This window comes from Schistocerca nitens, chromosome 6, assembly GCF_023898315.1.
Source record: "Schistocerca nitens isolate TAMUIC-IGC-003100 chromosome 6, iqSchNite1.1, whole genome shotgun sequence".
NCBI lineage: Eukaryota > Metazoa > Arthropoda > Insecta > Orthoptera > Acrididae > Schistocerca > Schistocerca nitens.
Window position 1 is genome coordinate 156,939,363 of NC_064619.1, and position 24,946 is coordinate 156,964,308.

A 24,946-nucleotide genomic window follows, 5' to 3' on the forward strand; every position below is an offset into this window, starting at 1 on the left:
CGATTTCTGATAAAGTTAAACTGAGTAGTGCAAATACAGCCGACGTACGCACGCAACTACACAAAATTCTTTTACAGCAAGCTCCAGTTTTTGACAACCTTCCTGGTACTATGTACGGTTTCATGTATGAATTTCAAGTCAAACCGCACGACACATTTAAAGCCAAGCATTATCCCATTCCATATATTCATAGAGAACAAGTTAAGAAAGAATTGCAAGCTATGCTTGACCAAGGAATTATTGAACCGGCAGTTAGTCCGTACATAAACCCGCTCCATATTGTTAAGAAAAATGATGGCTCACTTCGCCTCGTACTTGATTCTCGTCACATCAATGACATTATTATTAATTAAACAGATCGCCCACAGACACTAGAAGAACTTCTACAGAAATTTCACGGTACTGCTACTTATTCCACATTAGATTTGAAATCGGGATTTTAGCAAATTCAGCTCCATCCGAACTGTAGAAAGTACACAGCATTTCTCTGTTTAGGTGACTGTTATCAATTTTGTAAATTACCGTTCGGCTTAACCATTTCTTCAGCAGCTTTTATTCGCGGTTTTAATACAATACTTCCGACAGATCTTAAAGACAGAATCACAACGTATGTAGACGACATTCTCATTGCAGAAGCTAACTGGTCTGAACACAATCTGATTCTTGAACGACTGTTGCAAACTTTTCGTGCACAAGGACTCACAGTTAATCTCAGTAAATCGCACTTTGGCAAAACTTCTATAAAATTTCTTGACATGTAATTTCGGCAGAGGGTATTAACCTAACCCGGAAAAACTACAAGCTCTACGTGACATTACTGTTCCTACGACGAAGAAACAACTACGCAGCTTTTTGGGTTTAATTAACTTTTTTAGTAAATTTATTCATTGCTCTGCTTTAGACACCCCTAGATTATGTCAATTGACAGGTAAAAACACTATTTGGTCCTGGGATAAGCAAGCACATTCAGAATTTATGAACCTGAAACACGCTTTGTTGAATGCATCACTTTTATCGCACCCAGATCTTACCAGAAATTTTTCCATTGCCACCGACACTTCTAACACCGCTTTAGGCGTACATATTTTTCAGGAAATTGAAGAAGATGGCTCTACAGTAATTAAAAATATCGCATTTGCAAGTCGCATTTTGTCACCTGCTGAACGAAATTATTCCGTTACAGAACTTGAAACATTATGTGTTGTTTGGGCTTTTACGAGATTTAGGCACTTTCTTTATGGAAGACGTACCACCGTTTACACAGACCACAGAGCGATACAATTTTTACTTTCGGCTAAATTTACACACGACAGATTAAGTAGATGGAAACTTTATCTACAGGAATTTAATTTTACAATTGTTCACATTCCCGGCACACAAAATGTTGCAGCAGACGCACTATCTCGTTCTCTCAGCAACAATCAGCAAGACATCGCAATTAACTTCTGCAAAGCAAATTTCAGCGTCATGTACATTCAACAAGTTGCATTTGAAAATTTCATTTCGTCATCATTACAGGACATAGCACAAGAGCAGAATAAAGACAACGTGTGGAAAGAGATTAAACACCTCTGGCAAGATAGGAAAAATGTTACGATTAGAAACCATTACACTGTACGCCATGACATTCTGTTTCGCCGCTCTCATCCTGACTGCAACAATTGGTTATTATGCATTCCTGACGAACTTGTTAACAAACTAATCTGGTATACTCATTTAAGTTACGCACATTACGGAGCTAGAAAATGTTTTCTTATACTGAGACAGAACTGTTATTTTACCAACACAGAGAAACGTATTCGACGAGTTTTAGCGTCATGTAAAATCTGCCAGAAAGCTAAGTCAGACACAACTTCACATATTCCTCCATTACATCCCATTGCACCTGTTAAATTGAGACATATGGCCACTGTAGACATTTTTGGTCCGATTCCCAGAACTAATAGAGGTTTTTGCTACATCTTTGTCGCTGTTGAACTCACTTCAAAATTTGTTACCTTTACTCCGTTACGCAAAGCTACTGCTTAAACTGTATCGAAAGCATTTGTAAAACATTTTTTATTTCATGTACGGCATGTGTTGAAAGTAATTTCCGACAATGGATCACAGTTTCGATCTGCTATATGGACACGTATGTTAAGAGCTAGAAACATTTCTCCGATCTATATATCCAGGTACCATGCTTCCTCGAACCCTTGTGAACGATTAGTGAAAGAAATTGGTAAACTGTGTAGAATTTACTGCCATAAAAAACATATTGAATGGGACATTCACATTCTCTCATTCCAAGATGTAATTAATTCCATACCGAATGAATCTACTATGCTATCTCCGTCTGTTATACTGAAAAATGCTGAACTACCTAACAAAATTAAAGAATTAGTAACATTTCCTACATCTCGTCGACTACGACACCATGAAATAATTGACATTGCGCTGAACAACATCAAACGTGCCGCAGAGCTCCGGAGAAGACAGCAAAAACAGGTTTGTACACGCGGTGAATTCCACATTGGACAGAAGATATTAGTACGTACACACTATTTATCCAACAAAGGAAAGAGTAAATGCAGTAAATTTGAGCTTCTATACGCAGGTCCATATCGGATTCGCAGCATTCCTCACCCCAATGTTGTACACGTCAAAACTTTGAGAACGAGAAGAACCAAAGGAAACCACCACATATCGAACATCAAACATTTTATTGAATGAAGACACTTTATGATTTAACACGCTGTAATGCCATTTGCTAATTTTTATGACCACTTAGGGAATTATATTCACATGGATACTTACTGATGATTGTCGTATTTTTTCTTGGCAAGTGCCCGGCAAGGTAAGGTTAGCAGGTCGCTTTTCTTGTCGTTATACACCCTAGACCGTGCATATTTTCCATTTTTTTATGTATGTACGATTGTTTTCCTGTTTTGTTTGTATGCACTATGAAATAGTTAAGGTATAGCAAACACCAGTTGACTTTGACATTTTTGCCTTATGATATCTCAACATCGTGACTACTTTACTTATTTTTTTTTGCTGCTACATTGTGATACACTGGGTACATTTTTGCCTCTGAACACTATCTATATTTTTGACATATTACGTTTTCTGTCATGCTATGCTGTATGCTCAATTATGCTACTATAAACCAGTTTTTATCTAATGGGTATATGAATTAAATGCAAGACATTAATCTTTGTTCATCATTTTCAGAAAGAAATAACGTGTAAAAGAAATAAATTAAACAGAAATAGGAATTTCACCTTCGGAATGAACGAAAGAAGATGCAAAAAAAAAAAAAAAAAAAAAAAAAAGCCTCATGAGGAAGAGTAAATGGATCAGTATTAACAAGCATTAACAAGAATATACTATATACATCGTAAAATAGCAGTCTTAACTAATTTTTTCTTTCAGAATACAAGGCGATTGATGCAGGATGTCAGACAGAACTACACATCTTAGTTTTAGTGATGAAATATGCTAGAAATAAGGAATAGTTGTGTAATGAGTAATGAAGTGACTTTTTTGCAGATGATAATGAATGGTGATGAATAATGATGAAGAGTATGCTACTATGGATAATGAAGTTTTTCTTTACAGGTGATGATACTAATGGAGTTATGGTGATATGGATATTGAAGTTCTTCTTTGCAGATGAAAATAATAATGAAGTTTATATATTTGCTGTTAGTTAAGAGATGCTATGTAGTTATTTAAGTATTTGTTGCAGTTCGTTTTGACAGTATGTGTTATATTGCATAGTATGATGACTGAAAGTTTTGGAAAGGACAGCTAGGGAACACATTTTTTTATACATATTTCACTGCCTGTTAATTCGAAGTTCACTACTTTTCAGCATAAAATGCGTTTCTTCTTTCAGTTTAATAGTCCATTTTTGTATTTTGCAGGAGAAATTATTTATGAAATTAATGTGCTATAAGCAGTTGTTCATTAAACCTGTGTCATTTATGAATGCGATTACATATGCTCTACTTGTTTCATAATCTTGCAACAGCTGACTCATGAGGAATGACGTTACACATCTTCATTTGCAGCAACAACTCAAAAGCAAATATTTTCATTCTTCAGTAATTACCCAACACAATGCATTGCTTAAAAAAAATATATATAATGCTTTGTAATTAGGCAATGAGTGCCAATGTTCTCTGTAAACCGACTCATGAACATTATTCTGTAACACAATGTCATTTATTAGCTCCTGTATTCAATAATGACTTCTGATGGTTTATAATTAGGCAATGAGTGCCAATGTTCTCTATAAAACGACTCATGAACATTATTCTGTAATATTATGTCATTTATTAGCTCCTGTTTTCAATGATGACTTCTGATGGTTTATAATTTGGCAATGAGTGCCAATGTTCTCTGTAAAACGACTCCTGAACATTATTCTGTAATACTATGTCATTTATTAGCTCCGGTTTTCAATGATGACCTCTGATGGTTTATAATTAGGCAACGAGTGCCAATGTTCTCTGTAAAACGATTCATGTACATTATTCTGTAATACTATGTCATTTATTAGCTCCTGTTTTCAATGATGACTTCCGATGGTTTATAATTAGGGAATGAGTGCCAATGTTCTCTGTAAAACGACTCATGAACATTATTATGTAATACTATGTCATTTATTAGCTCCTGTTTCCAATGATGACTTCTGATGGTTTATAATTAGGCAATAAGTGTCAATGTTCTCTGTAAAACGACTGATGAACATTATTCTGTAATACTATGTCATTTATTAGCTCCTGTTTTCAATGATGACTTCTGATGGTTTATAATTAGGCAATGAGTGCCAATGTTCTCTGTAAACCGATTCATGTACATTATTCTGTAATACTATGTCATTTATTAGCTCCTGTTTTCAATGATGACTTCCGATGGTTTATAATTAGGCAATGAGTGCCAATGTTCTCTGTAAAACGATTTATGTACATTATTCTATAATACTATGTCATTTATTAGCTCCTGTTTTCAATGATGACTTCTGATGGTTTATAATTAGGCAATGAGTGCCAATGTTCTCTGTAAAACGACTGATGAACATTATTCTGTAATACTATGTCATTTATTAGCTCCTGTTTTCAATGATGACTTCTGATGGTTTATAATTAGGCAATGAGTGCCAATGTTCTCTGTAAAACGACTGATGAACATTATTCTGTAATACTATGCCACTTATTAGCTCCTGTTTTCAATGATGACTTCTGATGGTTTGTAATTAGGCAATGAGTGCGAATGTTCTCTGTAAAACAACACATGAACATTATTCTGTAATACTACATACATTGTACAGAAATGTTCAATAACTGGGCAATGAGTGCCACCAACTATTAGTGTAATTCTGAATGATGACTAGTATGTGAATTAATGTCCATCACCTTCTGACCTAATTACCTGGAATTACTGCAATATCCGTTTGTCCTGTATATCTTCATGATCATTGAGCACTATATTTGGTTTTTGCACTAATTCTACGTTGGTGTACCTTACAAGAACGTGGTGTTGACACGACATGCTGTCCACCACCGTGAGCGACGGAGATGCTATTATGGTCCCACTCTTTGGTGTACCTAATGTACTACCAAAAAGATAACATGGAATATTACTACGACATTTCAGTGTCTTGGCTACGCTGATTAATACTTCTGGGAAATGAACTTCAGATTGCCTCACTTGATGTTGTGCTTCTGTAAGAAGATATGGACTTTCAGTGCAGCTGCGTGCAACCTAAAGTGCTACAACCATGATGCAATGCTTCCCTTTCCTATCCTAATTCTTGTAACACAATGCAAAATCATTTTTGCTAACATGATTTGTATTCATGACCTATAAAATTTTTTTATTTGCTGATATGTTCTGAATTACAGTGCATGTGCACTTATGTCATTTCTTAATTTGTTTTGTACTCATTCTATATATATTTTGTCATTACCTGATATGTTCTGTACTCGGTGTATGTGCACTATATTTACTTCATGTTCTACACCTATATATCTGTATATTCTGTGATTGTAAAGTTAGTTAGTTAACAAAAATTTGTTGCTCATGGCAAGTCCAAATGACTCGCCATCGCTGCCACATTTTTGCCCCCCCCCCCCCCCAGTGGAGGGTTATGAAACACATATGTATTCATTACCAGCGATGGCGAGGCATGACAGAATCTCTGACCAGAGAGTTATTTATCGTTGCTAGTCTGCGCTTGACCGCGCGAGACGTCAGTACTAGTGTGTAGCGAGTCGGCAGTAGAAGTCAGTCTGCGCTAGTCTGCGCGAGTCTGCAGTAGTGGTCAGTCGGCAGTAGTGGTAGCGAGTGGACGGTTGTACTGAGCAGGCGTCGGCATGCGCCGACGGCGTGTTCTTCTCGCGACTCTGGTCACGATTCAGGACGATATGTATTGTTGTAGAAGGTAATGAAGCAGCATTGCGCACATCTAGTAATGTATGTTAACTGTAATTAATTTGTTCAAAATGCCCCAATAATAATTTTTTTTATAAAGTAACTCTTTTAAAGAAAAACATTCATTTCAATTTAAAGAATATTTCCTATGCATTTCCTCCAAGAATCAAAATTAAATATACGCCAGCATTGCACGAAGCTGTGTCGATAAATAAGAGCAGATATAGATGCAGTTTTTATGATGCAGTTTTTATTGAGGTAAGAATTTTTTGCTTTTTTATTCAGAATACAGGGCCGAAGGTCAGCGCTGCTGTCCTTATAAAATTTATCAGGTTTAATTATTTCGCATTTAACTAATTTTCGTGTGGAGAGGTTACACTTGCCTCATTATCATTGTCTTATAATTTGTGCGGGGAGGTTACAAGCTTCACGATTATGCTGAATGATTTGTTAATCTGTGGAATGGATATTGAATTCGAATTATCATGCAGCGTGTAGGAACTGCCAATGGTGTGCTTACTCTGTGCTACTGTTAGCAAAACTTTACACCAATTGACTGGACAATGCTACTCCCAATACCGATAAGGAAATACGGTCACTGCAAAATACATTCGACCCCTTAGGCACTAAGTCATCTGACCCTGTTCAAAACTGATAACTTTGGTCCCTGTGCACATAAAAAGTAAATTAAATTATCCTACCTATAAACTAGCAACAGAGTAATGCAATATATTCTGGTCTATCACAAAAAATATGCTAGCTACAACTCAGCGATGCGCAATGCTGGCTGTAATACCTTGAAATGCCTGATAAACGAAAAATCTGAGAAAATCCAACTTCTTTAAAAAATATGTGACCCAAACAGGGAGACGGTACTGATTGTGGTGAATTGCTAACACTGAGCTTTTTATCAAAATTATAGTGGAAATTAAGTTAGTCTTTTCAAAACATCTGACAGTAGAAAAATTACTCACAATTGATTCACAAACAATGAGATTTAAACAGCAAGTATTACCTAACTTCATTAATCCAACATAAAAGCAAATCATAAAACAAAATTTGACTGTGTTAACAAATCTTAGAAACATTACAAAGTGAAGTATCTAACTAGCCTTTTGATCAAAACGTCTTACTTACATTCCGAGGCTACTCCACAATTTCAAATAATACCCAAGTTACCCTTATACTAACGCACTGACAACAACAGAAATCATAATTATTTGCGATAATTACCTTTCAACAATATTGACATACCTCAACTAATCTTTTACTTGCTAGCTTTATACAGCACAAAGCAAAAACTACCTACTCCATTGTCTTACCCTTACACACAGCTACCTACAACTGTGTGCCAAGCGCTCTCTTACTCCAACATTAGCAGTATCTCTGGGTCTGCAGTCTTACAGAGTCAGCGATATAAAGCCTATCAAAGACATACATCATTTATAAAATCATATTCGGGTGCAACATACAAATGTGCCCAGTAGACTCCTTTCACAGTTGTCCAGCTGGGCTTAAAAAATTTGACTCATATTTGGAAGTACCTTGTACAAGAAATGTCTGGTAAATTTATCTAATTGTATAACATAATTATACTCGAAAGAACTGATTGTCCTCAGGTGCACTAGTATAAATCATAATCACGTTATATTATGAGTAAATCGTCTCATAAACAAGCTCGCTAACAAGTAAATTTATGTAAAGCAGAAACAGTATACAACCCTAATCGTCTGGATAATGGTATAGGATTGGGCAATGGAAAGGAAGAGTAATGGCTGAAGCCTATGAGCATGTTGTAGTGACTGCATCATAAAGTCCATTTCTTTTTTGTTTTGTGCAGGTTCAACAACTTAGTAGTCACCAATCTGGATTGCATTCAGTGTACCAATACATCTGAACTCCATATTATTTTCCTGGGTCATGTGCAGAGATACAAGATCTACTTGGCAACACATCGCCAAAAATCGTGTTGGCGATTACCATAATAACAGTAACGTGATGAAGAGCATCATAACTAGTAGAGATTCTTCTGAGATCCAAACAACATAAATAGTCACGTATGTTAAAGTATGAATACTAGTAGTAAATTGCTGCAGCATCATGAACAGAGGTAGGAGAGTTGATAATAAAAGGTACAAAAAGTAGCAAAGGTAAGGCAGTGGAATATGACAATTTGTGCCTATGTCAGCATCGAGTAACCTAGCTGATCAGAAAAAGTTCAGTATCCTAATGAAATTACAGACTGGATGAAGCAACAGTGCTATACATCAGAGTGAGTAGGCAAAACTGAAAGTTAACTCTGAATAAGAAAACATCAATAATTATGGCATCAGGCTGACAATTAGACATAGAATAACCAAACATTACACAGAACATCACTGGTTCATAACATAATACTGTGGCTCTCATTGGCTGTGTATATGCAATATTGTGGCAGAACTACTTAAGAAAACCTAACAGTAAAATCCGGAACAGAATGGCTCCAGGTGGCCTTGTACTTGGAATACATGAAAATGTTAATGACTAAAACAATTGTATAGAGACTTTTAATAAGAGGCTCAACGTGGTCTTTTTACATATATAAATGCTGATCTTAATAGCTAAATGTGACAGAAATCTTTGTGGCTCACAGTGGCTTCGTTTTACATGAAAGAAACATCAAAGCTGCGAAACTCCATTCGACGAAAATAGTTGGTTAGCTATTCTGTGCTGTGACTTTTCCACGCCATTGCAGCATAAAGATATGGCATTATATCTGTTTAAGTAACTTTTCTTCAAGTAGGATAGAGAAGGCATAACTCCTACCTCGTTGGTACACGATTCAGAGACAGATACCGATAGTTCATTTCGTTAATGTATATTGTGGGATACGTTGCAGCAGTATTGCAATTAACACATGTTTTGTTACAGTTGGTGAAGTGTTTTGAAATAGTCATTCAACCTCAGGCAATTCCTATTTCATGTTTGTGATCTGTGTTGTAACATGGTGATGCCATTGCAGCAAATCTCTGTGAGAAGAAGATTTTATCTATACTATTTCTGACTTTATTGATTCCCCATAATTGTCCCGTGCGGACATCACGGATGCGGCCTATTTATTTACCACACGTCGTAATTCTGACTCTAATTTGCTATTAATCTCTATGTCCATGTTTGGAAGCCATGGTAAAGTGTCGTCAACAATGTGCTTGTGCTGACCAGTTTGTTTCTGCACCTTAGTCTCGTGCTCCTCCACGAAAGTGTGAACGTTATAACTTTTGCACAGTACTGTTCAATTGTTTTTGTTCTTCAGACAAAGGACTCAAGACTTCTAGACGACCCTGATAGGCCATTTTTGGTTAACTTCGCCAGTGAAGGCTTTAATCAGCAATAATAAATTGTTAAAATTAGTAGCAAAGTTTTGTTAAATCTTTGGGTTGATTTTTCAGCTGTAATGATGAGTTGTTTTCTATTGCTTTAAAATTCGTTTTTCTCGGTTTTTAGTCGCTTCACATCTTCTTCCCTTACTGAAAACTTTAGACCAATATTGTAATTCGACCACTGGGTCAATCAGTTATTTGTACGTTCGATTCACATGAAGTGTCATCCATTAGACCATTTACTTCACATGAAACATTATCTGCTTGAATACCTACATTACCTGAAGAATTATCTAGGTGTACATCAACTTCAGATAATGATCATCAATTACAGTACCACTATCGTTTTCAGAGTGCTTTTCTGTATTACGTCCTGAAATACCTGAATTTTCAATTGCTTAATTACAAAATTAGCTTTATTCTGGGTCAAGTTCTTTCTTCCGCAGTCATCTCAGTGTTCTTTCATATTTGAACCCTAACACAAAACGTACGAATAAATTGTGAATGACTTATGATCTGAAAGGACATCTACCCCATAATAGCGCTTAACATTAGCAATTACTTGAATCAAGAATTAAACATCGTGTGTACAACAAAGTGGCGAGGCTCCGAGAATACATTACATACCACTAGAACAGCCATCTTGTGACCACAAATTATTGAATGATTAAAATTTTCTTTTATAAAATTAAAAAAGTTTTACATTTAATGGATGAAGATCTCGGCGTCAGAAGTGGCACATACGTTAAAAAAAAGCAAAATAAATCTGTTGTCCTTACCTGAAGTAGTGTCATGTTGTTCATTTCGGAAGAACAATTCCCTTAATTTTCCTTTTTTTTATTTCATTTCGGTTTTCTTTTTTTCATTTATTTACTGTTCCAGGGATTGTTTCTGTACTTCGTTTTGTGATAAACCTTCTCCATCACTGTATCGAAGATAAAACATAGAACGCACAACGTCACAAATCTGAAAGCCGAGTTACCGTCTCGCCATTACTCTTCCTCCTTTTCGTTGCTGCTTCAGTGAAAGTTGTTTTAACCGCCTAGCGAGAAAAGAAAGTGAAGTCATCTGAAGAACAGGAGCCAACACGGTAATCAGCCTAATCAATAATCGTTGGTTCGTTGCTAACACAGTGATGTGTGACCATGGGAAGAAATATCAGTGTTTGAATTACAGTATTTGCGTTTCATTGCAATAATTCTTTAAAAGTATTAATATTCGTAAAAATGAAAAACTCTAGTTACTATTAATACTGTTAAGGAATCATCTACTGGTGGTGGTGATTTTATCGATATTCTGAATGCCGTTGTTACCCGACAATCATGCTGTTGTTCGAGCTGAAGGTTTTATACTGTAACTGTAATTAGCGTACAAAGTACTGTACTCTTGGTGTCACCATATCTCCTTAAGAGGAAACTGAGAAGAAAACTATAGACGCTGTGTATACACTCTTGTGTGTAAATGGAATGGTGTTATTATATTACCTCTACTTGTAAGTCAAATGATATTTTCACATTGGGTAAATCTTTCAGAAAACAAAATATCTCTCCATACTTTAGCATTTTGATCGTCTTGCGTAACGTTATAAGGACCATGGATTTGCGACTAAGCATCATGAATGAAGTGGTGCAACTTTTGGAGAGCACGTAAATTTGTATCTAATGAGTTTATCTTAATATCTCTTCCTCTTCTGCAGTGTAAAGTCCAATGTTAATGTTAGAATGAGTGATACTGTGGTACGTGAAGCAAATAGGTTATCTGCGGTACAATCTCATCTAGTTAGGTTTTTTTATATGTTTTATATAGTTCCTCACCAACGTTCGCTCTATAGATTGTTATGCTACTGACTAAATCGGATACATTATGGCAAGGTGAATAAGTTATAAACAGTTCTTGAGATCATAGAACCGAAGCGTCTGGGTCCCAGGATACAATCACTTGAGGAAGAAACGTGCTTGTTTCAAAATTAGTCTGAACATATGGATAACAAGCAGAGAGACTTCCTGCTATATCAATAATTAAACCCTCTCAGATGGAACGACTGGCGCTCATTTACGACAGAATATTTCACTTCATTTGATGCCACACCGCACCAAAAGAGAGCTGTGCAAACACGAACCTCAAATTGGACTTTAAAATGCAGCATGTCTGTAACTCTGGCGCAGCGCATACTGTGATCTACGTAATGGATGTTTGACTACGACACGGACGCACGAGCATCTTGCAAACGCTCTTATTTGTCTGACGTCCCGCAACGACATCATGGAATATATATTCTATCTTTTGGCATGTTAGACAAACTAATAATCGGTTTTCCTCTGTTTGTGGTGCCCATAAATATGATGAACGTGTTTCAGACGCCTTTCTATGAAACAGAAATATTTTCTTGAAACCGAAGTACGTCTACATCTACGTGACCACTCTGTAACTCTGTCTTAAGTGCCAGGCAGAGGGTTCATCGAACCACTTTCACATTATTTCTTTGCCATTACATTGTCGAATAGTGCACGGAAAAATGTGCTCTTAGAGCGTTCCGTGTGGGCTCTGGTTCCTCTTTTTCTCATTTTGAGAATCGCTTCTCCCTAGCAAAGTGGGACTCAACTAAATATTTTAGGATTCAGAAGATACGTTGCTGATTGATATTTCGTGAAAAGATCTCGCCACAATTAATAACGCGATGGTCCTAACGTTCGTCAACTCAATTTGGCTATCGTACCAGTCCAACTCTCTCCTCTGTTTCACGATAATAGTAAACGAGCAGCCTTTCTTTGAACTTCACGATGTCCTGCACCAATATTATCTGGTAAGGATCCCATGCCACACAGGAGTGTTTCAGCTGGAGTATGGACAAGCTTAGTGTAAGTTGTCTCTTTAGTAGATTGGTTTCATCATGTAAGTGTTCTGCCAATAAGACGCAGTCTTTGGTTTGCTTCTAGTTAAATTTGTTCAAAATTATTGTCCTTAGGTATTTAGCTGTATTGACAGCTATGATTTCTGTGATTTTAACTGAGTAAGAGCAACCTTTGATGCTACAAATTGTGGTAACAGGATGGAAGTTAGCAACCAGTTAATGGACAACTGTGGTTTTGGTTTCAGAGAAAGTGCTTCGTATTCGAAACAGAACTTTTTCTGATCAATACAATTTATCCTAATCTTTGAGCTGAAAAAGAGTGCAACCTAACCACAGCGTCCTCAGTGGACTCAAAAAGTATTCGATTAACTAATTTCTTTATATCTGACAATGCATACAAGACAGAGACAGCTGAATCTAGTCAATATCGTGAACATTATAACATCTCGCAGGTGTAAATCCTTATTTATCGCAGTATCGAAGTGTCTTGCACCATTCTGAAAAAACTGACGTTCTTTTATATTTGACTGCGTACGTTTCGAAGCAACAAATTCGGAATTCCTGCAGGGAATTTTATATTTTACTTTGTATAACAGTAATTCTCTTAGCATTTTAGTACGTCAGCCTTAGTTTCGATCTTGGAATTTTCACCACAATAGCGGCAGAATCTTCTAGTTGTGACTGAATTTTAGTTTCTATTGCGAAGTGAATTGAGTTTTCATCCACGGTAACATTTACGCTATAAATAGCTTGTTTGTTATGTCCGAAACATCAGCTATCGTGTTTCCTCAACATGGGTCAGCATTAAGAAATGCAACATCAGTCCTACATGTAATTTCTGTCACCATATACTCTCTGCTGATACGGCTACGACGACAGTTATTTCATACATACTGAAACACTAATTACACAATATGAAAGTCAACATTTTTTGGCATTAGCTCTAGTGAAAAATTTTTCGAATCAAAATGTTTCTAAAGCAACAGCAGGGGACAAAATTGCTCTTGTAAATGCAAAATTGTAAGGAGATATTTCCAACAGTCCAAGCATTTTGTTACGTATCCTTTATACAAGTTATACCTAGGAGGGCAGTAGGATTTTGGATCTTGGAATGAGAGTAACATTCCTTTCGATCCAGATTTGACCTTTGACCGTCAGGTTGCCTAAATACGGGGTCCATGGCCATATCATGAGATCATCATGTCCCATCCGAGCCACCACCAAATTTATATGCCACGCCTTTCTCATTTTACCTACACTCTACCCATCCCTACCCTCTCCCGTTTCGAAGCCACATTCACCGCTCCCCTCTGTTTTTATAGAAAAGGTTGAAATTTCACATAAAATTTTTGTTACACATATTTAATGCTCCCAACAACAACTCCGAACTGTACTTCCATATCAGCTTATCAAATCAAACTTATCAATCTTTCGTGCCGCTCACCTATCTTGCAAATATATCACTTGGAGACAATCCTGTGGCAAAACTGGGTGGTGTGTATCATCTTTTTCGCCGAGTGGTTTGACTATTCCACAATGTCTGCATGGTATCAACTATATTCACCCCATTGTCTAGTTCACTTTCTGTACGCAGGATTTTATTAGTGTATTTTGCTATATATTCTGTTTATGATATAGCTGTTGCGAACAGTACGTTCCTAAACATCTATGTGTTGACTTTGGAGTATCGTAAACTGAAGCTAACATAAGACTTTAGTTGGTATCACGCCATGTTCTGTGGTTTCTTGAGAAGAAATATTTGAAGTTACACTCATCTCTACAGCTAAATAAATAACCTAGTTTCGTTTCGCTATATTTGAATGTATTTCTGAGTGAAACGAAAACGGTTTCTTTATTTAAGATGTACCTCTGTTTCCTCAGTAAAGCGTACTGAATTTGGTGATAACGTTGAATGTGATGTGGAAGCTATATATCTCGTGTTTCTGCTTATAATATTCAAGGAAAGGTGAGCCCAGAAACGAGCTATCGTTACCTGATGTTTCAGAGGTTTTTCAGTAATGATTCGCTTCACGAAACACCTTCTGTGGCAGACATTATGATGTATCATGTTCTACACTAGAAAAATATAACTTACGTTAACGACTAGCTAATATAGCTTTTTATCAATTTAGATTTTAGACCTAGCTGAGGCTATGTTCCACTAGGACATATTACATTAAGTTCTTAGCTAAATGGAAAACGTAATAGCAGTAGGAACTGAGAAAAAATGGCTGGAAGTATTCAAAGTATTATAACTGTCTGTCAAGCCTTTCCAATGCAGACCTGCAACATAAAATGGAAGACAATCATTCAGTTGCGCAGACGAAGGAACTATCTGAAATTCAACAAAAAGTGTCATCGATGTAACTCCATTCCAAATTCCGTTTATGCAAAACTACTTGTTGACATTAAAGCAGCACACAAAGCTGGCTTAGGAGCACAGAGGTCATGGTTATCGAATGAAATTCAACAGTATGCAAAAAGCTTGATTAAACGAAATACTATAATTTATATTTCCTGATACCAGCTTACACGAATAATACTGTAGGCAAACGTGATACACGAAGTAGAGTAGACAGCTATGAAAATATCAACAGAACGGCAGGAAAAGAGTATAAGAGGAAATTCAGTGTGCTCGTAGGAGAACAACTAGAGGGAACTCTCCATCTCGCTCTCTCTATCTCAATAACCACACAGCCACACCCACACCCACCCACCCACACACACCTGCACCATCACAGACAGACACACACACACACACACACACACACACACACACACACACACACACACACATACAATTGGCTGATATGGAAACAGTACTGTTAGAGAAACGCCACAAGTCATAAGTATAACATTCATAACACCAACTCAACAAATGCAGCAATTAGGGGCATTGCAATATAAACTGAAGAAACTGTATCACAAGCAAGAAATAAGAAAAAATAAATGGGGAATTAATCAGAATATTAATAGCAAACCAATGAAATGCTTTTCAGTAAAACAAGAAAATTCATGTAAATGAACAGTAAGACGGCACAATACAGTAATAATTAAGTCAATTAAAAAACACTACAAGAAAAGGGAAAAAGCTACAAAGAACACAACAATAACACTGTAGTGCTAGTAAATAACCAGAAACGAATAAACGAAGCAAAGACCTATTGCAAATATAGGGCTGAAAACTTAAAGTCTGATCTTACTATGATAATCCAAATAAAAATGAAAAACACGTAGGAAAAATCGAAACTTTACTCACAAAAACGCAGAAACTAAATGAAGTATGGTACCAAAATATTGAGAAAGCACGTTGCATGGAAGTAAAGACAGAATACATAAGGATAGTAGCTCCATGCGACTAGTTACCATTTTCAAAAATGCTCCGACACACCACACTGTAGAATCTGAACACTAATAGTTAGCAGAACATCAAAAATCAGAGACTTACAGATGTATTTAAAACTCCATCGTGTTAATTCCGCAAAATAAATGATTCATATATTCTGTCAATTGGAAAACTAATTTTATTTGATGTCCATGACGAAATTTCAGCACTACTAAAGACAACAACGAACAACACAAATAACAACTGGTAGGGAACATGGAAGTCCAGATACCACTACAGTGGGTCTCACACAAAATATAAAAGCAATCACCAAGCAAAACTACATTCCATTTAATAAAGTATATTTCTACAAGAGGAGGCCTCATTATGGCCTACTTTCTACAATCTAGAAAATATTTAATCAATGACACTGAAGACAAAATGTTTAACGAATTAACAGAAATATCGGCACATAATTGTACACATTTCAATAGTGTCATATGCCTCATAGGTGAATCACAGGAAAATATAAACATGCAGATGCGTAATATACACCACAATATTTAGTTGACTGTCAACATGTACAGGAAAGAGACAATACACTACCTAAACCTCAAAACCAGACATAAACAGTTTCAGAAAAGACGTAGCTACACACACGATTAGCCACACGAAATCTAACTATCCACATTCTCAAAATATAGCATCCAGACAAAATCACATCCAGACAACGCAAGACACCCCAAGCCAGAAGAGCAAAACATAATCATCAGCATAGCACAAAACATGGACACACAGCAAACTAGTACAAAAGCTGCACAAAACCGTCAAATTTAGATGCAAAAAGAAGACAGCATAAATAGGAACAATCCCGACATGTTAACACATAATTCCAACATACATTGCACACTTACAGGAGGAAAATCATCCCACAGCACAAACACGTACTGACACACAATAATATACTAGACTAAGTATCCAGAATTCAAAAGAGCTTTATTAAGCTTATCGAAAGCCATTTGGCAGACCTTCGTACGATCCCATGTTTCGCCTTTTCTGAGTAGCCTAGGTAGAGGTTCACCCAATGTGGCGGTTTCAAAAATAAATTTTGCGGGATGTAGAATTTTACCTTGGTGCGACTGCAGTGGTTTACCGTTTATGGGTACTGGAAGCTGTGCCATGGATTCCAGGTTTAACTTTATGAAATTTCTTAGAAAATTAGGAACTGATAGTGGTAAGGTGCGAGGCCACAAAAACATACAGGTAACATATCTTTATGAAATGAATTTATTTAACAAACTGTAAAAATTTATCTTATTCGCATCACAAAAAGTGGTTCACCATATATCTTCCAATGCATTTAGTACAGCAGTATTATGAGTGCGCCTAACAGTAATACAGTACAAATCGTCAGAGTCTTTTGTTAGACAGTGGGAAAATAAATACCATATGTGATATATATTATAATTGTCTTCTTCAAACACACGAAATTTAAAAGTTCTAAATGAATATTAGAACATGAGCAAAGAGATTTAATCCAGGAAACCGAGAAACTTTTATTAAAAATAAATACTTTATAACTTATCAAAATCAGCAAGTATTAACGCTGGGTGTCAGTTACCAGTTGTATCAGCTGTAGCAGCTGCCAGGAGAGGAGCAGATATCTCAAAGTATTTCTTTGATAAAATTGTTTATCATGCATCGAGTACAAAACCATAGAATCACACACACACACACACACACACACACATATATATATATATATATATATATATATATATATATATATATATATATATATATATATATATATATAAACACAGATTAAGTAGGATCCAAATGACTAAAGCTAGTTCAGTAAAAGAATGTATAAATATAATTTAAGCCATAACTCCTAAAATCCGACAATAACCGGTGGAAAGATCCACTTCGATGGAAATACAGTTATTGTTGCACTCAGTTCATGGATCCAGCCCCAAATAATTCACATACAAACTATCCATCGGCCTGTCTTTCCGATTAGAGTGCAACAAACCATATCGAGAAATGTGAATGGACTTGTCAGAACCGACATTCATAATATTGCAGAATGAAATTTTTCGCTCTGCAGTGGAGCGTGCACTGATATGAAACTTTCCTGATAGATTAAAACTGTGTGGCAGGCCATGACACGAACTCAGGATTTTTGCTTTCACTGGAAGTGCTCTACTGATCCTGCAGAAAGCAAAGGTCGTGAGTTCATGTGGCACTCTGCCAAATGGTTTTATTCTGCCACAAAAATTTCTTTCATGACATTGTCTGACTAACTTCCTAACATTTGAGTCAAGGGATGTCCAGCTAAAGTGCTCTTTAATCGTCGTAGTAGTCTTCAATGTATCCAAACGAAACCCATACAAGGAATGACTCAAGTATTTAATCACAGTCGAAATGAACTTTCGGAAGACAAACCTTCATTTTCTCCTCATAACAAGTAGAATAACCTGTCGTCATTGAGATGATACCTAGATGCTTGCTTCCCACTAAGGATCTCGTTGTTAATACTCTTGAGCACTTGATTTCTTTCCTACTGTTCCTCCTAATTCCTGAAAAGTGACATAATCGTCTTCTGTAACTCCAATGACGATTATAATCAGAATGTATGATCTCAGTGGACTCTTGATCCCCACTAAACATAGGGCTAAATGTATTGGGAACATAATTATTATTGAAGTAATGCAAATAAGCGAGATGCTTGTACTTTAATGAGAAATATAGACAACTCACATGTGGAAATAATTTAATTGAAGCCTCGTTGTGGCTGAAAAATGTGTGAAATACTACCCACTTCACAAATGATACAGCTATGTTTTGCTGGAAGGGTTAGTTATCATAGAGATCTGTAATAATATCTCGGCATCCAAGTAAGCAACCTGCATGGGTATGTCTGTGTGCGTGTGTGTGTGTGTGTGTGTGTGTGTGTGTGTGTGTGTGTGTGTATGGGCGAGTTTTGTGCATGACAAATGAAAAAATTTTTAATCTAAGACTTCACTTTTGAGACTCTACTCCTCTCGCTGCAGCTGATACAACTAGTAGCTGACAACCGCAGCTGATATATGATGATTATAGTAAGTCATAAAGTATTTCCTCATACTGAAAGTTTCTGAGTTTGCAGTATATATATATATATATATATATATATATATATATATATATATATATAGGGTGAGTCACCTAACATTACCACTGGATATATTTCGTAAACCACATCAAATACCGACGAATCGATTCCACAGACCGAACGTGAGGAGAGGGGCTAGTGTAATTCGTTAATACAAACCATAAAAAAATGCACGTAAGTATGTTTTTTAACACAAACCTACGTTTTTTTAAATGGAACCCCGTTAGATTTGTTTGCACATCTGAACATATAAACAAATACGTAATCAGTGCCGTTTGTTGATTGTAAAATGTTAATTACATCCGGAGATATTGTCACCTAAAGTTGACGCTGGAGTACCACTCCTCCGCTGTTCGATCGTGTGTATCAGAGAGTACCGAATTACTTAGGGATCCAAAGGGAACGGTGATGGACCTTAGGTACAGAAGAGACTGCAACAGCACATTATGTCCACATGCTAAAACCTTTTTATTGGTCTTTTTCACTGACGCACATGTAGATTACCATGAGGGGCGAGGTACACGTACACACGTGGTTTTCGTTTTCAATTACGGAGTGGTATAGAGTGTGTCCCGACATGTCAGACCAATGTGGTGGCCATCATTTGCTGCACACAATTGCTATCTCTGGCGTAAAGAATGTCGTACACGCCGCAGTACATCCGGTGTAACGTCGCCGCAGGCTGCCACAATACGTTGTTTCATATCCTCTGGGGTTGTAGCCACATCACGGTACACATTCTCCTTTAACGTATCCCACAGAAAGAAGTCCAGAGGAGTAAGATCAGGAGAACGGGCTGGCCAATTTATGCGTCCTCCACGTCCTATGAAACGCCCGTCGAACATCCTGTCAAGGGTCAGCATAGTGTTAATTGCGGAGTGTGCAGGTGCACCATCATGCTGATATCACATACGTCGACGCGTTTCCAGTGGGACATTTTCGAGCAACGTTGACAGATCATTCTGTAGAAACGCGATGTATGTTGCAGCTGTTTGGGCCCCTGCAATGAAATGAGGACCAATGAGGTGGTCGCAAATGATTGCGCACCATACATTTACAGTCCACGGTCCCTGTCGCTCTACCTGTCTGAGCCAGCCAGGATTGCCACGGGTGAGTAATGAATGTTCCGTAGATTCACTGCCCCGTGGTTTGTGAAACCCGCTTCGTCGGTAAACAGGTAGAACTGCAACGCATTCTCTGTTAATGCCCATTGACAGAATTGCACTCGATGATTAAAGTCATTACCATGTATTTGCTTATGTAGCGATACGTGAAACGGGTGAAAGCGGTGACGATGCAGTATGCGCGTGACACTTTCACTCAGTCCACCGGCTCTCGCAATGTCCCGTGTACTCATCTGTGGGTTCATGGCAACAGCAGCTAACACACCAACTGCACCCGCTTCTCCTGTGACGGGCCTGTTACGGACCCGTTTGCGTGCTATGACCATACCTGTTGCATACTGTTGGCAGTAGATGTTTTGCAATGTGCGGCACGTTGGATGCTCTCTGTCCGGGTACCGTTCTGCATACACCCTGCAGGCTTCAGCTGCATTTCATCGACACTCGCCATAGATGAGTATCATCTCCGCCATTTCAGAGTTCGAATACACCATGGTCACAGTTCCTACAACACTACACTATCACAGACGTCTGGTAACACGGTGTGTACTACAGTTGGTCTGCGTGCGGAGACGAATGCAGAATAACAATAGCAGCAAGCGCTACATGCGGACACTGCGACAGCTAGACCAAACCACAAAAGTGCTCTACAGTCACACTCGTAAACACGGTCATCATCGTAAACATGCCCCTGCAGATGCTGCTCGCCGACGGTGGCCCGTGTTTGTTACAACACGCAACTGAACGTCGGAGGTTTCAAGCGTCAAATTTAGGTTACAATATCTCCGGATGTAATTAACATTTTACAATGCAACAAACGGCACTGATTACGTACTTGTTTATATGTTCAGATGTGCTAGCAAAACTAACGTGGTTCCATTTTAAAAAAAACGTAGGTTTGTGTTAAAAAAATACTTCCGTGCATTTTTGTATGGTTTGTATTAAACAATTACACTAGACCCTCTCCTCACGTTCGGTCTGTGGAATCGGTTCGTCAGTATTTGATGTGGTTTAGGAAATATATCCGGCGGTAACGTTAGGTGACTCACCCTATATATATATATATATATATATATATATATATATATATATATATATATATATATATACGAGGGCCGTTCAGAAAGTAACCTCCGGTTGATTTAAAAAAATACACCAAGTTAAATAAAAATATTTTAATATATACATCTTACAACTACATCTTTGCACTATTTTTCTACATAGTCTCCATAGCGATTGAGGCACTTATCGTATCTCTTCACAAGCTTTGAAATTCCTTCTGCATAAAAATCACCCGCTTGTGCCTGGAGCCAGCCTGTGACCGCATCTTTGAGCTCTTCGTCGTCATCAAACCGCTGTGACCCGAGCCATTTCTTCAAATGCATGAAGAGGTGATAATCACTTGGCGCCAGGTCTGGGCTGTAAGGTGGTTGGTTGATAACGTCCCACTTGAAGGACTCAAGAAGGGCCGTTGTTCTGCGAGCAGAGTGAGGACGGGCGTTATCGTGCAAAAAAACGATACCGGAAGTCAGCATACCACGGCGTTTGTTCTGTATAGCCCGTCGTAACTTTTTCATTGTTTCACAGTACACGTCTTGATTAATGGTCGTACCACGTTCCATGAATTCAACCAACAACACCCCTTTGGCATCCCAAAACACCGTTGCCATCAGTTTTCTGGCAGAAAAATCTTGCGAGGCCTTTCTTGGTTTGGTAGGCGAATTTGAATGTGCCCACATCTTTGATTGTTCTTTTGTCTCAGGGTTCACGTACTTAATCCAGGTTTCGTCACCGGTCACGATTCTGTTTAACAATGGTTCTCCTTCGTCCTCATAACGTGACAGAAAGTCTAATGCAGAGGCCATTCTTTGAGTTTTGTGGTGGTCGGTAAGAATTTTGGGCACCCATCGTGCACAGAACTTACGGTAACCCAATCTTGCTGTCACTATCTCGTACAAGAGAGTCTTAGAAATCTGTGGAAAACCAGTAGACAACTCCGACATTGAGAAACGTCGATTTTCACGAACTTTTGCATCAACTTTCTGAACGAGTTCGTCAGTCACCAATGATGGTCTACCACTCCTCTCTTCATCATGAACGTTTTCTCGTCCACTTTGAAATAAACGTACCCATTCACGGACAACTCCTTCACTCATAACTCTTGGTCCGTACACGGCACAAAGCTCACGATGAATAGCTGCTGCAGAATATCCTTTGGCTGTAAAAAACCTTATGACAGCACGCACTTCACATTTGGTGGGGTTTTCTATTGCAGCACACATTTCAAACTGCCACAAAAACTAAACTAGCGCAGGTACGACGTTCACTCGACCACGGCTTGATGCCGACTGACCTGTTGAGTGCGTGAACGCACAGATGGCGCCGCTACGCCCCCCACAACCCGCACTGTGACCAATCGGAGGTTACTTTCTGAACCGCCCTCGTATATATATATATATATCCCACTGTCCAACTGAAGTATATGACTACGTTTTGTACCGTGTTAGTGTTAGATACACCAATCGTATTGCTAAGCTAAATGCATTCCAAGATTTGTAATGAAATGGTCTTTGCAATGTTGCCATTCTTCAATTTGTCAATTTGCTGTGTACTTTAGGATGTAAGATAGATTAGCAGGACTGCTCCAGATGAATGTAACTCTTTCGGTTGGCGAGCTACATGCATTGTAATAAGTTAAGCAGACGAATTAGATACTGGATTTAGAAGGGCATATTACCTGTGAAATGTGGTAGAAATATCGACATTTCGGTTTTACAGACAAATTATGCGTTTTGGGCTGTAATTTAAATCAGCAGTAGCAATCACGTGCTTCTTTTTTAAACATTTTTTTTGTATTTGAATGAATGTACATAGGTTGCATGTACAAAGCTTCAACAACAGATGGCTGTTAATTTCTAATTTATTTGAATAGCGCCTTTAACCCTCACAATACCAACGGATTTTCATTAATGTATATTGCCACGATGAGGGGTGTGTGTGGGTGGGGGTAGGGGGAGGTTACTTTACGACCGTCCTAAGGAAGTTTTTAACGATATTTGACTCATATTAATAACACACCCTTAAGAGAGTAAAGTCCATAACTTGGAAATCTGTGTATCAACCTCTTTGCAATACCAGTTTACTTTTAGTAAAGCGTACTGCCAAGGTAGGGGACAGGAGTACTTTATGAAGAGCGCAAAAAAATTTATAAATACAAATTCTTTTAATTATTGCTGAACTTTCTCACAACGTACTTTTTGAAGAGATACTGACTAGTGAGTATTGCCCTGAAGCTGAAAATATTGTACACAACACTGAATGTGAAAAGTCATATACACTGCTAAGACTTAAATTTAATGTTTAAGTGAAAAGTACGAAACATTTGTGAAATATGGTAGAAGACGTTGCTAGAAACCATAAACTTTTTTTTTAATTTTGAAGTTTAATGTACCTGAGTAAAGCACAAGATTTTCTTTGAAAGGTTATTATTTTGAAGGTTAGGAAAGCTTTCTGTATCAGAATGAGTAATACAGAAAACTTAAATGTGGAAATATATAATTTAAAAGTCCATAGTGCTAGCGAAGTGTGCAGAACCTAACACAGTTAGGAAATGAATGCAATTATATTTTACTTAAATTTTTCCAGAGTTCTGTAATTGTACTTGGAGATTATAAATATGCAAGCTGTATATACATAATGATCTTAGCTAATGAAAGAGACTTAAATGTCTCAGGGAAACATTTAATTATAAGATCTATAAGATCACCAATGGTTCAAGGACAAACCATTACGTCAAGTACTGTGGTGGTGGCCAATATCGTAGAGCCCTGGCAGTAATAAAAATGTATAAGGGAAAAATGAATTGAAGTTTATGTTGGGGAGGGCACTCAGCTTAGGTAGTTCACGCAGCAATGTCGACCATTGTACTGTAGTAATGTAATGTTTAGCGTTTCGGCCTAGCAAGCAAGAAGACCTGGGTTCGAGTCTGCTGGCACTGTAGCTCAGCGTGTTTGGTCAGAGAGGTTGGTCTCTGTAATAAAAAAATGAGTGGAAGGATCAACAAACTAACTTTAACCGATCTCATGTGACGTCCGCAACGACCAAACACAACGATAAAAAACGAACAAAATGCAAAAAAATAAAAATAAAAAATAAAAATAAAATAAAAAAGAAGAGTGCCGGCCGCAGCTCAAATTTTAATTCATTTCGTCGGCTTCCATCATTACCGTAGATAATAAAAGATACTTAAATGTCTCAGGGAAACATTTAATTATTAGATCTATATTTTCTGTTGTTATAACACAGGTCAGGTTATTTTCACAACATTGATCTATAGACATAACTTATAATGTCAGATGTAAGTTTATCAAGTTATTTATAAAAGTGTAGGAATGTAAATTGCACTGGTAAGCTACATTAACAATGAAATAATATTGTAAGCACTAATTTAACAAATATATTTCTTTGTTTAAAATAACATTGTAATGCCTGACACAAGCATTGCACTTTTGCGATGATGACATGTTTTTGCAGAGGTGTACACCTGGCAAGAAAATTGTGACACTTGAAAGAGATCACAGTTGCGGGAAATATTTAATCGGAGACTCTATTGTGTCTTTAGCCAAGCTTGGTACGTAGATCAAAGTTTGTGATAACAAGGAACACGGACTTGAACGAGAGTATTAATTTATTTCGCGTTTCTGAAGTTTTTTT